The sequence below is a fragment of the Ambystoma mexicanum genome, chromosome 9, assembly GCF_040938575.1.
Source record: "Ambystoma mexicanum isolate Mex_15411 chromosome 9, UKY_AmexF1_1, whole genome shotgun sequence".
Classification (NCBI taxonomy): Eukaryota; Metazoa; Chordata; class Amphibia; order Caudata; family Ambystomatidae; genus Ambystoma; species Ambystoma mexicanum.
Genome location: NC_090931.1, coordinates 74,777,131 through 74,790,848, shown reverse-complemented (window position 1 = coordinate 74,790,848; position 13,718 = coordinate 74,777,131). Strand labels below are relative to the sequence as shown.

General features: G+C 44.9%; 1 pseudogene; it reads right to left on the bottom strand.

Annotated features, from left to right (window-relative positions):
• Window positions 1-13,718, bottom strand: part of LOC138487259 (kin of IRRE-like protein 3) — a 1,139,741-nt pseudogene that overhangs the window by 132,743 nt on the left and 993,280 nt on the right.

The following is a 13,718-nucleotide window of genomic DNA, read 5'->3' as shown; positions in this document are numbered from 1 at the left end:
GTACATACTATGGGGGACATCTGCCCGATAGAGGGGCTGGGGGCATACTTGGGGTACAGTGGGGGACCTGGATGGCTTGTTTTTCCTGGACGAGGATGGGTCGTACCTATTCAGGTATCAGTTCAGGAAAATCTTTGAGAAGGCGTTGAAGGAGGCTGGTATAGGGGGGACGGGTTTTGTCCTGCATTCTTTTAGAATAGGGGCAGGCACCACAGCTGCACGCTATGGGTACGGTGAAGGACAAATAAAGGCTTTGGGGCTGTGGAAATCCCACACTTATGGGGTTATATCCAACCACACCTCCTGTTCTAACGGGTACAGAGGTGAGCATGGGGGGGGGGTCAGGGTGCATGCCAGGGTTATAACAAAAAACAAAACAAAAGCAACAATAAGCACCGTGATATTTCTAATGCCTGTTTTTAATTGTCATTTTTGAAGAAGGAGATGGTGAAACCAGGGGAATGGGTCGTGGAGCACTCCTTCATGTGAATAATGGAGCAGAAGGTGCGAGAAAGACCTGCCCTGTTGTTGGAGGTTGCAGCCATGGACATTCAATGGATTACTTGCAGAGGTTTGCAAGGGTGCCAAGTGCCTTCATTGGTAGAAGGACACATGAGGAAGAGGCTGCCAAGCCCTGTTTTGGTGATTTTGCACATTGGGGGGAAATGACCTGATGAAATTGGGAAGAAAGGAGCTCATCAAACATTTGACGTAGTTGTTTGCTTGGTTTGGTCGAGTCTGCCCTGGGGCATTGTCCGCTTAGTCTCAGTTTATTCCCAGACTGTCCTGGGGTGCCCGGGGTCGAGGGGCCCATTGAACATGTCAGTGCAGAAATTAAACAGTGAACTCATGTGGTTGGCCGGGAGGCTGGGGTGCCACCTCCTAAGTGCCCGGGAACTTCTCACATGGGTGGGGTGCATTTGTCCCAGTACGGAACTGAACAGTTGTGGCTGAAATCTGTGGCCTGCATAAGGAACTTTGCACACGCTGGGAGGCACTGGGGCGTATGGACCAGTGGCTCTGCACCGCTGTGGCAGGTGGGGTAGGTCCATGGGTACACTGAGATCCGTTTCTGGGGGATTCCTGAGCCAAAATGGGGTACACCGACCTTAGGCTCCTGGCGGGAGAAGGAGGCGGTGGGACCGAGGGCAGCTGGGCCCGGTAGATGGGGGGTGCCTCAAGGTAACGCCTCGGATGAATGGCATGGTGAGGAGGGGACAGGGCCTGACCACCCTGCTTCGCCCCTGCAGAGCGGAGAACACTGGTTCCCCTGGACCACTGCCAATAGGTGTTGTGAATTATGTGGGAATTGTTGATATGATGTATTATCTGTAAACGTCACATTTTTGGAGTGCACTTATAATTTGCTGTGAGATAGAAAATGTGTCCGGTTGGCATCCAAAGAAGGCATTCGTCACATGTGTTCACTCTTCGCCTAGACATGATCCCTTGCTCAGCCCACAAAGGCGACACCCTGCAATAACGGGGTCGCTCTGTTGGGCAGGCAGGGGCGGGCAGGGGAGAAGGGGCAGGCAGATGCCTGTTGGAACCGGCCTCCTTGATGGAGGTCAGTAGGGCAGTTTCACGGGCTTGGGCACAGTTGGGGTGGGGTGGAGTGGCAGTGCCAATCCTGGGGCCTTAAATAGAGCCCTGGGGACGAGGTGAGAATCGTTCTCTGCCTCGTCCTGACAGATTGTGGCCGCTCTCCCTGCACCGCTGCCTGGAGGCCTTGAGAGCGGCCCATAGTGTTACTATCCCATCTCACCCACCCTGTTTTTGGAGGAGGGAGGGGAGGGGGTTGGTCAGGTGGGGGAGGACCATGGGGACACTGAGAACCCTTTCTGGGGAACTCCGGACCAGGAATGGGGCACAGCAACTAGAGGCTCCCGGCGGGAGTAGGGGGTGGCGGGACTGCTGGGCTGCTGTGCCCAGTAGATCGGGGCTGCCTCACGGAAATGCCTCCAGTGAATGGCATGGTGGGGAGGGGACAGGGCCTCACCACCATGATTCGCACTGGTGGGTAGGGAGCCATGGTTCCCCTGGACCACTTGCCAATAGGTGTTGTGAATTAGGCGGAAGTGCTGATATGATGTATTATCTATAAACGTCACATTTTTGGAGTGCATTTATGATTTGCTGTGAGATAAAAAATGTGGCTGGTTGGCATTTAAAGAAGAAATTTGTCACATGTGTTCACTCTTTGCCTAGGCATGCTCCCTTGCTCAGCCCACAAAAGCCAGACATCAAAGAGACTCAACTGTGAAACAGTGCACACTGGATCTTGCAAGGAAAGTTGCCAGAGCCATGGATCAAAGTGACTCAATTGTGAAACAGTGCAACCCGGACCTTCCAGGGAAAGTTGCCAGAATCTTTCAATAAAGGGACTCAATTGTGAAACACTGAATGCTGGACCTTTTTGGGAAAGTTGCCAGAGGATTTGATGAAAGAGACTCAACTGTGAAACACTGCATGCTGGACCTTTCATGGGATGGTGCCAGAGGATTGGATAAAGGAGACTCAATTATGAAACACTGGATGCTGGGTCTTACAGGTCCCAAAACCATTAACTAAAGAGATTAAATTCTGAAACACTGCATGCTGGGTCTTGCAGATAACGTTCCCAAAACCATTGACAAAGGAGACTCAACTGTGAAACACTGCATGCTGAGTCTTGCAGGGAAAGTTCCCAGAGCCATATACTTCATTGTGAAATAGAAACACTGCATGCTGGACCTTGCAGGGAAAGTTGCTAGAGGATTAGATTAAGGAGACTCAATTGTGAAACACTGCTGCTGGACCTTTCAGGGAATGTTGCCAGATCATTTAATTAAAGAGACTTGATTGTGAAATACTGAATGCTGGCTCTTGCAGGGAAAGTTGCCAGACCATTTCATTAAAGAGACTCAATTGTGAAACAGTGAATGCTGGACCTTTCAGCAAAAGTTTGATTAAGGAGATTTAATTGTGAAACACTGCAACCTGTGTCTGGGAGGAAAAGTTCCCAGATCCAGTGATTAAAGACTGAAATGTACACTGCTTCCTGCTGCAATTTATGAGAAAAATACCTCGGTCAAACATATTGAAATCTGGAACTTGCAGAGAAAGTTCTTAATTCAAGGTCCTCAAAGAACTGTCAGTTGGATCTTAGTACTTTCAATAACCCATGAAATATTGTTGCAAAGTTTCAGACTGTCTCACAGTCTCATTTTTCGAAGTTTACTTAAAGGCGTTTTTTTTTTTATTGATATAGCTGACTAAGTCAACTTTACAATGTCAGACATCATACAAATTCAATACATGATAGTACAAAATGTATGAAAACGAAAATAACATAAAAGAACATCACAAATAAAGCTCAATAAAATCAGAATAATTCAATTCCATTCCTTTCTTTAAAATCATTTCACATTCGAAATATCTGTTATTTTTCAATCCATTGTTCAACTAATACTCAAATTTTCTGACTTACAGCAAAACAACTGTCTTAAGTCGAGTTCATTGGTTACAATGCTTCTAAATGCAATACCTTTAAGAATGTTATTAAATTAATTCTATGTGAGGACATCTGTCCAGGAAATATAAATTGCCAAAGTAATTCTGGAGAAATATCTCTATACTCCTTAAATATCGGGCTCAAGTAGTGTGTTCACAATGGAGCTAACGCTTCACACATCACTAATAGGTGTTTTAGTGTTTCCTTAGTATCAACACTCACACAGAACCAACAACTATTCTCTTCTGGTTTTATTAGATTACGTTTTGCCTGAACTTCCCCAGTAAGCCATACATTAAATCTCAACTGCATAAAACTATGTCTATGTTGGGGAGATGGAGATTTTTTTTAAGTATACTTCAGGCTCACTGTATTTTTTATGACCAAAGGGATGAATTGCAAAATCCTGATATCTTAAACACTTTTCTCTCGTCTGTATGCAATCACTTTGAAATCACTTCGTTTTAGCTCTTGCTGAATTCTGGATCAAATCATCGATTGATATATCAGCACTTGCTAAAATGTGTTGAACCTTCGTCCTCCATTTCCAAGCAAACAAATCATCAGCTTTACACATGTGTTTTGCTAAAGTTCCCATTATTGGGAGAGATACAAGCACCATTACACATTTTTTCGATACACTGCAGTCAAATTCCACAGATATCTTTTGTGGAATGAAATCAGCCCCAGTTCATATCTAATCCCCAGACCTAATACACCATTTGGCAAAGTCAAAAGCTGTCTCCAGCATTTAGCTTCAAGTCTATTCCATACTAATACTGGGATGATTCTTGTCATTTCTCATCCATATATAAGAAGAGGCGTTGTCTTTTGTAAATATAAACTAAGAATTGGATTAATTGTAAACTCACCATATTTATTCTGAATCAAAACTACTTGTGACATACACATAGTGAGTTTTGACTCTAGATATTTAATGTGCACTTTCTCATCTTCCCAATCTGCTTGGGTCACACCTAGATGAACACATTGAGATGCACATTCCAATGTTTATCTTGCAGTGCCCACTTGTACCTCTTCCATGAACCTCTATTCTTTACTTTACAAATCATTACTTTAGTATTTTCCAAATTCATGGAGAGAAGATTTTTCTCAACATATCCCTCAAGTGAGATCAACAACTATTGAAGTCCCTGTGTCGTTGTTGACTTGAGGACTAGGTCGTCTGCGTAGAGTAGGGCTGCAAAGGGCCTACAAACTAATTTGGGGGCATCCGATGTAATACCTTCAAATGCGCCCTGCACATCAGAAATAAAAAAGTTAAATAAAGCTGAGGCAAGAATGCATCCCTGCCCCAGTCCCCTTCGGGTCTCTATGCAGGTAGTCAAGGAGCCCTCAAGATAAACCCTCAATTGAGTTTTAGTATTCATGTGTAATGCTCGAATGAGGTTGATTAGATAAGTAGGGCATCTTGCAAGAGACCATTTTTTAAATGACAACTCTTTTGATACTGAATCAAAAGCGGCTCTTAGGTCCACATATATGGGTGGGTTCTGTGATACAGGGTTATCTATAATAGGCCTGATGGTTAGCAAGTTAATTGCTGTACCCATTCCGGGAATAAACCAGTTTGAAAAGGGTCACGTTGGAAGTTTGACACTGCCCATGCACTGAAGTCCCTTAATATGAACCTCAAGAACATTTTTTCCGGTGCATCAAGAAGGGCGAACGGTTTGTAATTTGCAGGACAAGATCAATCGCCCTCGTTGAAAATGGGGACAACAACTGACTTTCTCCATGATTCTGGAATTATATTTGTTCTCAGTGTTTGATGGAAGACAATATACAGTATCTTTGCCCACAAAAATGGATGTTGCTTCAACATATAATTGCTGAAGCCATCAGGGCCAAGAGCTCTAGAACTACTGGATCTCATTATGTAGTGATACATGTCTTTCTCCAGAACCTCTGAACCAGCAAACTCATGGTATATATCCAATGAACCATTATTATCAACTGAACCATTATTACCAACTTTCGGGACATTCATACATTTGGGAGAAGAAAGTTATCCATTCGTGTTGCCATACCCCAATAATTTAAACTGCTAGCTCTCTTGTGTGTGCAGCTATATTTAACAAAGCCCAAATTTCAGCTTTGTCCTTGGAGTAAATTGTCTTGAGCATTATCTCACCATCATTGTGATATAACTTGGCTCTGTGCATACGAAGCCAATACGTATATCTGCACTTTAAGTTTCGGATGGTAATTACTCGGGATATGGCTGGTAAAGACAAGGCTGTTTTTTTTCCTTCCTGAGTTCAGACTTACGCATCTGGATCTCCGATTCGAAAACATGCTTCGGTTTATGATGAGTATGCTTAACAGTAGAGGTGTGCGTTTTATACAGTTGCAAGTGAGTGGTGTACGGTTCACTAGTCCATGTCGTAATCAACCTGTCATTTTCGAGATTACTTTTTAATGATTCCAGGGATTGTGCATTCCATCGAAAACGCGTTCTTTGAAGTATTAACACTCACTAACATCTGGTATTTACCACCACTAGGTGTTGTTAAGTGATAATCATAAGTCCATTGTGTTGTAAGAAGTTTGTGATCACTATTCACTTGGGCTACGACTTCAAAGGTGGTTGTTCTACCAAAAGTGTATCTATCGACAAAGATGTAGTCTATGACAGATTTGCTTTTCACACGTTGCCAGGTGCTCCTGGGGGATTATCGTTCTTAAATGCTCCATTAAGCATGAAAAATAGACAAGTATTTACAAAGTCTAACTACTTCTAAGAGTGCAGATCTTTTTTCAAATTATTAGATGGAAAACATTTCAAATTAAGATCACCCGCCATGTCTAGTAACTGTCGTAGATCTTGAAGGAACTTGTCGTCAGATATAGCTAAAGGGTTTCGATACATATTCAATAGCGCTATCATACTTCCTGGATATTTGATCTTTACCATTTGCAAGTAAATGTTAGGAGCTTCCCATGGAAAAATCTGAAACCCTTCACTACACTTCACGGGTACTGGCAGACCCGATGAAGGACGGCCTCTGCTACTAGACTTTGCTGGCAGGAGTGAAACATCATGGCCATCCTATACAGGCTGTTCCACGAGCCATGTTTCCTGTATGGCAATTATATGACATCCTGAAAGAGTTGCCACACTCAAATTAAATAAATGGGCAGATCCACATGTATTCCAAGGTGCAAATGTTACACATCCCATACTTGACGACAGATCTAGCTATGGTCTTACATTGTTCAAATGACTTCCTTGGTTACAAATCACACCACTTGCATTTTGTTTCTAGACTTTTGGCATTCTTTTCGGAGGTACAAAATTCACTGTTTCAAATTGACCCTGAGGTGGAGTTTTTCTAGACACTAAAGGGTCTTGTGCAAGGATGAAACCAAGAGCAAACAATTCCATCTTAGCCTGCCAAAGCAAATTCCTCACCACATTAGAAGGTATTCCAAAATTGGGAATGCCACTTTCCTATGTGTCTGTATTATACATTTCTGAAACGTGCACAACCTGGAGGGTGGGTATTTCAATCTCATTAGTAAAATGTCTGACTTTCATCCGTGCTTTCTATAATTAAAATTCCATGTCAGACCCCATCCTGATCACTGTACCCACGAAAAAAGACAAGGACCTCAACTGGCGCTCATTTTTTTTTAACGTTGAGGTTCCCGGGATCGCCAGGGCTTCAAGGTGCAAAGAGGAAGCCATGACAAACATTCATTTTGCACTGCAAAAATGACTTTGCACTGCAAAAATACACTTTGCACAGTTCCATGAATCAGGGTTTGTGTCCGCAGTGCAGAGTCACTTTGAGCCATGCAATAAATTCCACGAATCAGGCCCTCAACGTGGAGTTAAACAACCATGTCATACTATATACAGACATTCCTTATATAAAAAGAGCGGCCCTACACACATTCTCAAAACACCACAAGGCACACATAATTCGAAACAAAAAACAAAAAACTTTTGTTTTGAGTACTGATGAAAAATGGTCAACAAGGATGTCTTGTGTGGTGCTCAAATTATCAATTCCAATTTGAATGTGATTTGTGTACCACGAATAAATGTGCACACATTGCTACACATAACATATGCATGTGTGAATGGTATTTACTTCAGGAGTGTTGTTATTTATTTATTTATTTATTTAGTTGTGAAGGAAACACTATCTATCGGAAGGTCATGAGAATGCATGTTCTGTGTGTTCCCATGACCAGGTTGCCACCCTAGCTGGCAGGAGTTTCCCACATGTCTTATACTGCATGTTTTCCCCACGTGACTCTGCCAGTATTCATGCTCCGGCCCCTAACCGCTGCTCATCCTCCATCTTGGAATAATGTTAGTTAGACTGAGAGCTGCCACGCTTGGCGGAATCCTGCAATGCGGGCACTCTGAAACGACTATGGTTGGGATTTGGCGCAGTATAAAAGCATATTAACATAACATAACTAACATAACCACAGCACGCCTCTTTAGAGAGATGTTTGGGACGAACCGGCCTTTCAAAGTACAGGCAATGGGTTACCACCACAGTCCTGAACCTGCCAATGGGGCAGGGGGGTGGGGCATGGCTGGGTGAGGGGGGAATTCACCCAAGAGACGGCAAACGATGAGGCTTCGAAACGGGCTCTTTCAGTGCCGCCTGATTAAGCCCCCCCACACCCCCTGCCCCTGCCCGGAGGGCCGCACAGCATTAATCTGCAGTGTTAGCCACAGTGAGTGCGCTTCTAATAGAATCAATGACATTTATTTTAATTGGAAATAAAGTGCGGATTTATGAAGTGGACAATTCATTAAGGTCTTGGCCAAATAAAAATCGTTTTAAAATGTTATGCAAACCTCGTGGGTCTTTAGGGCGCGCGTTTTTACGCATGGCTCATCCGGAAAGGCTGGCATTACACGTTCGATCAATAGCGACACATTTAACGCCTTATACGACGGCACCGTAGTAGCCGGGGACGCAGAGTTTATGTGTCGTGTCCTGCTTCTGACTCTCACGTGCATTAAAAGTGAGCAGCCTTGGTGCACTGATTGGCTGTATGGACTATTGGACCAACAGAAGGAAACACCTGGCCGGTGCATCTTGCAATGTTGTGTGCTTGTGGTGCAATGACACTTCTCTGCCCCACAATCACGATGGGTGCACAGTCAGCAGCGCGAGGCTATACTTGGAAATTAGTGTATGCCAAAAAATCGCCTGAACATGCGAGCGGCCAACCACATTGTCATCGTAAATTTGGTAAGACGTGTTTAAAGTGCCAGTGACGTCACGGCAGCACATTCTCTAAGAACATAGAGTTTAGGCCTTGCAGGGGAAACCTCCTCCTTGCAATGTGTTAGGAAATGCAAGCACCTACTGGCACATGAGAGGCCGGCTGTGAAGGGGCCAGGGTGTGAAGGCCGTGTATAAGACACCCCCTCGCAGGCCATCCTTGAAAGGCTCCCTTAGAACTACAGCCACAGGCAACCTGCTGCAGTTTGATATTCAGCCTGTTAGGTGAATTCCAGCCTTATACTGGTACTGTTATATAGATTTATGCAGTTACGCTGTCCCCTGCTCCCTCCACCACACTTTCAACCAACAGGTTAGAAGTCCACCATCAATTCGCCCAGTGGGAGGCAATGGATAGCTTTGTTTATTTTGGTGGGTGATATAGTGCTTATATGTCGCCTTCTAGCTGCTACTGAGCACTTTATACCACTGCATAAGGCTGCCATGTCAGACCAAAGCAAAGTTCAGAGAGTGACATTATGTTTAACTTTAATGTGGCCACCATCTTGCAGAATGTATTTCAATTTCAATTTAACTTCAATTCATGAAAATAAAGTTCTTGGAACTCGATGTTGTCCAATTTTTCTATTGATTGGTACATTGTTCACTTATTTTTTGTATATAAAATTTCATATTTTCCCTTCATTATTTTACGGCATTCATTTGCCTTCCAGTAAAAAACTAGATGGATGCCCCCGAGTGGGAGGACACAAGGGCTAAACAAGGATAGGAGATGAAAGGAGTAGTGCCACATACACATGGAACATACTATGAATCATGTATGTAACAATTCTTCACAGGGGTGGCGGGAATGAGTCCGCTCTAAAACTACCCTTCGAAAAGTGTGATGTTGGGCCAGGATTGGTCACTACCACGTCTGCAGTATGAACTTTGTCAGGTCAAATCATTTGACACACAAACAAATGCATTCTTGTTATTAATGTGTTATATTATGCTTAAACACGTTAAGTTTTGTGCTACAAAGATTGGCTAGTAGTGCAATACTTTGCACCAGCACTGAGGTGCAAATAGATATATGTGTTGTCTATTTACTGTCAACCATGATTGTATGACAATTGTTTGTTTTGTCTTAATTGTACAATTATTTTATCGATAAACAAATGCTAAAAAATGCTAAAAAAACCGTTTACAGCGATATATTAATAAAGTGCCTGAAATTAATGCAAAAAAGCAACCTACCAATGCATTAGTACATGCCAACACCAATACAAGTGTTTTTAACCAACCTCAAAAAGGTGTAGTTGCATGAAATGTTGGTGATCCCGGATAATCTACATCACGCTTTTGGAAGGGTAGTTTTAGAGCTGACTGATTCCAGCCACCCCTATGAAGAATTGTTACACACATGATTCATAGTATCTTTAATGGGTACGCGGCAGGACTCCTTTCTTTCCCCTCATTTGCCTTCCAACATGTGTTCTCATGGCTTAGGCTTTTACATGCCATATGCACATGATTGAGTTTTTTTAAAGATTTTTTGGAGAAATCAGACACTTGCTGATTTATCACACAGTGTCATAAACACATCAATGTAAACAAAACAGAGGACACATTGCTCCCCTAGCGCCTCGTGTTGTGGTTCCCACTAATCACCCAAGTGCAAGCCTATGTATGTTTCCAAGAACAGGGACCCTATTCGTTGAAACACAATTTTGTATAAAAAAAAAAGAAGTAAAACATGTACCAATAAATAGAAACACAGTGACAGTGCACCGAGCATCAGTGTTGTGGCCCCGGGCCCCAGGTAAGTGGAGGATGCCCTAGGGATCATGATTTGTGCAAGATGGGGCCAACCAAGCTCCATGTGAGTGAACTGGCAGTGCAGAGGGTCCGGCAGACGTTGTCCAAGACAAACCGAGTCCAACAAGGCATTGCACTGGTTCACACCCATTTCCAGACTCCTCCCAGCAGGGATCCCATGGAAAGGGAAGACAGACTCCAAGGACACATAGTTCTCAGCAAGCGTGTACTCACCTTCCGTCATTCTCCGGTACTTGTCTTTGGACATGAACCCCAGGACCAAGCAGCATCCTCTCCTCGGCAGGGCACATTCTGGAGGAAGAAAGCAATGACAGATTCAGGCCACATTGCTCAGCCGGGGCCAGCGGTTTTTACGCATACATGTACAACAGACACACTCCTTTGATAGAAACATATCCGGCTGTGTGCCTACTATGTTACAGCATCAAGTGCAGGGAATATCTGAGCAGCATTGGGGGAGGGTGGTCTATAGCAGGTAGGCCCCTATGGTCTAGCCACCTACTTTGCTTACGCATTCGCGATACAACATCGGAACATGTTAGAGGAGGCAGGCATGTAAATATCTACCGCCACATGTTAGAGGAGAAATATATATCCAGGTTTGCAAACTCAGCGTTCTCCTCCCCCTCCACTCAGACCCTCTACAACCTCAACACCATCAACACACCATCATAAGATTTTTAAATCCCGAAACATATTACAAACACACGGAGATCATGCCAAGGCCACTTAACAGCCAGAGCGGGTAGAGTTTAGGTAGTGAACATTGGAAAGCCACTTGAAATGTCATGCTTGATATTCTGTAGTGCCATGAATACGTGTGGTCTGAAGCCCTTGGGTAGAAGAGGACAGGACACATCTATCCCTAAGTGTGTGCAGATGTTCCACTCTCTATGTCATGGTCTTTCAGTCTGGTGAGAGTGGAACCAGCCAGGTGAAGACGTCGCAGGGTTTCTCATTTATTGCTCAGGGCTATTGAACATTTTCCCTCCTGGTGAAAGACCACATTTTTTTTGCCCTTCCAACTTCTGAGCCTTCATTTCCCACTATCACGACCTTCGGTTCCTACTTTGGAGCCTTCATTTCCCACTATCACGACCTTCGGTTCCTACTTCTGAGCCTTCAGTTCCCACTATCACGACCTTCGGTTCCCACTTTGGAGCCTTCATTTCCCACTATCACGACCTTCGGTTCCTACTTCTGAGCCTTCAGTTCCCACTATCGCGACCTTCGGTTCCTACTTCGGAGCCTTCAGTTCCCACTATCACGACCTTCGGTTCCTACTTCAGAGCCTTCAGTTCCCACTATCACGACGTTTGGTTCCTACTTCTGAGCCTTCATTTCCCACTTTCACGACCTTTGGTTCCTACTTCTGAGCCTTCATTTCCCACTATCACGACCTTTGGTTCCTACTTTGGAGCCTTCATTTCCCACTATCACGACCTTCAGTTCCTACTTCTGAGCATTCAGTTCCCACTAGCACGACCTTCGGTTCCTACTTCGGAGCCTTCAGTTCCCACATCACGACCTTTGGTTCCTACTTCAGGGCCTTCAGTTCCCTCTTCACGACCTTCGGTTCCTACTTCAGAGCCTTCAGTTCCTACTATCACAACCTTCGGTTCCTACTTCTGAGCCTTCATTTTGCGGAGCCTTCAGTTCCCACTATCACGACCTTCGGTTCCTACTTCGGAGCGTTCAGTTCCCACTATCACAACATTTGGTTCCTACTTCTGAGCCTTCATTTCCCACTTTCACGACCTTTGGCTCCTACTTCTGAGCCTTCAGTTCCCACTATCACGACCTTCGGTTCCTACTTCTGAGCCTTAAGTTCCCACTATCACGGCCTTCGGTTCCTACTTAGGGTCTTCAGTTCCCACTATCACGACCTTCGGTTCCTACTTCGGAGCCTTCAGTTCCCACTATCACGACCTTCGGTTCCTACTTCGGAGCCTTCATTTCCCACTATCATGACCTTCGGTTCCTACTTCGGAGCCTTTAGTTCCCACTATCACGACCTACGGTTCCTACTTCGGAGCCTTTAGTTCCCTCTATCACGACCTTTGGTTCCTACTTCAGAGCCTTCAGTTCCCTCTATCACGCCCTTCGGTTCCTACTTCAGAGCCTTCAGTTCCTACTAGCATGACCTTCAGTTCATACTTCTGAGCCCTTCAGTTTGCGGAGCCTTCAGTTCCCACTATCACAATCTTTGGTTCCTACTTCTGAGCCTTCAGTTCCCACTATCACGACCTTCGGTTCCTACTTCTGAGCCTTAAGTTCCCACTATCACGGCCTTCGGTTCCTACTTAGGGTCTTCAGTTCCCACTATCACGACCTTCGGTTCCTACTTCGGAGCCTTCAGTTCCCACTATCACGACCTTCGGTTCCTACTTCGGAGCCTTCATTTCCCACTATCACGACCTTCGGTTCCTACTTCGGAGCCTTCAGTTCCCACTATCACGACCTTCGGTTCCTACTTCGGAGCCTTAATTTCCCACTATCATGACCTTCGGTTCCTACTTCGGAGCCTTTAGTTCCCACTATCACGACCTACGGTTCCTACTTCGGAGCCTTTAGTTCCCTCTATCACGACCTTTGGTTCCTACTTCAGAGCCTTCAGTTCCCTCTATCACGCCCTTCGGTTCCTACTTCAGAGCCTTCAGTTCCTACTAGCATGACCTTCAGTTCATACTTCTGAGCCCTTCAGTTTGCGGAGCCTTCAGTTCCCACTATCACGATCTTCGGAGCCCTTCAGTTTGCGGACTTTATTATGCTTCTTGGTGTGAGCTTGATCTATTGGGGGGTGTCCATCAAGTCCCCCACCCATTTGCTTGTCCCTCAGTGTACATGTGCTCGAGTAGCCACGCCTCTCTTCATAGGGAGTGAGGTGTATTCCATGCCCATCACTTAATTGCTTGTAATGGGTCTATGCGGATCAGAAGATCTGGCTTGCTAACTCAGGCATGTTCCCCCAGCTGAGACTGTGCCCGTGAGGGGCCACTCGCAGAGTGACTGCACCTGCCTGCTCCCCGGCGTCCTGCTCAGAGCTTGCACGTGCTGACTGACTGATGCATTCATTTCAGGCAAGGTCTCCTTTCCTTTAGAGGGGAGCAGCAGAGATCCCATGACGTCAGCGGCAGATCTCACCCCATCCTAGGCACATTCCG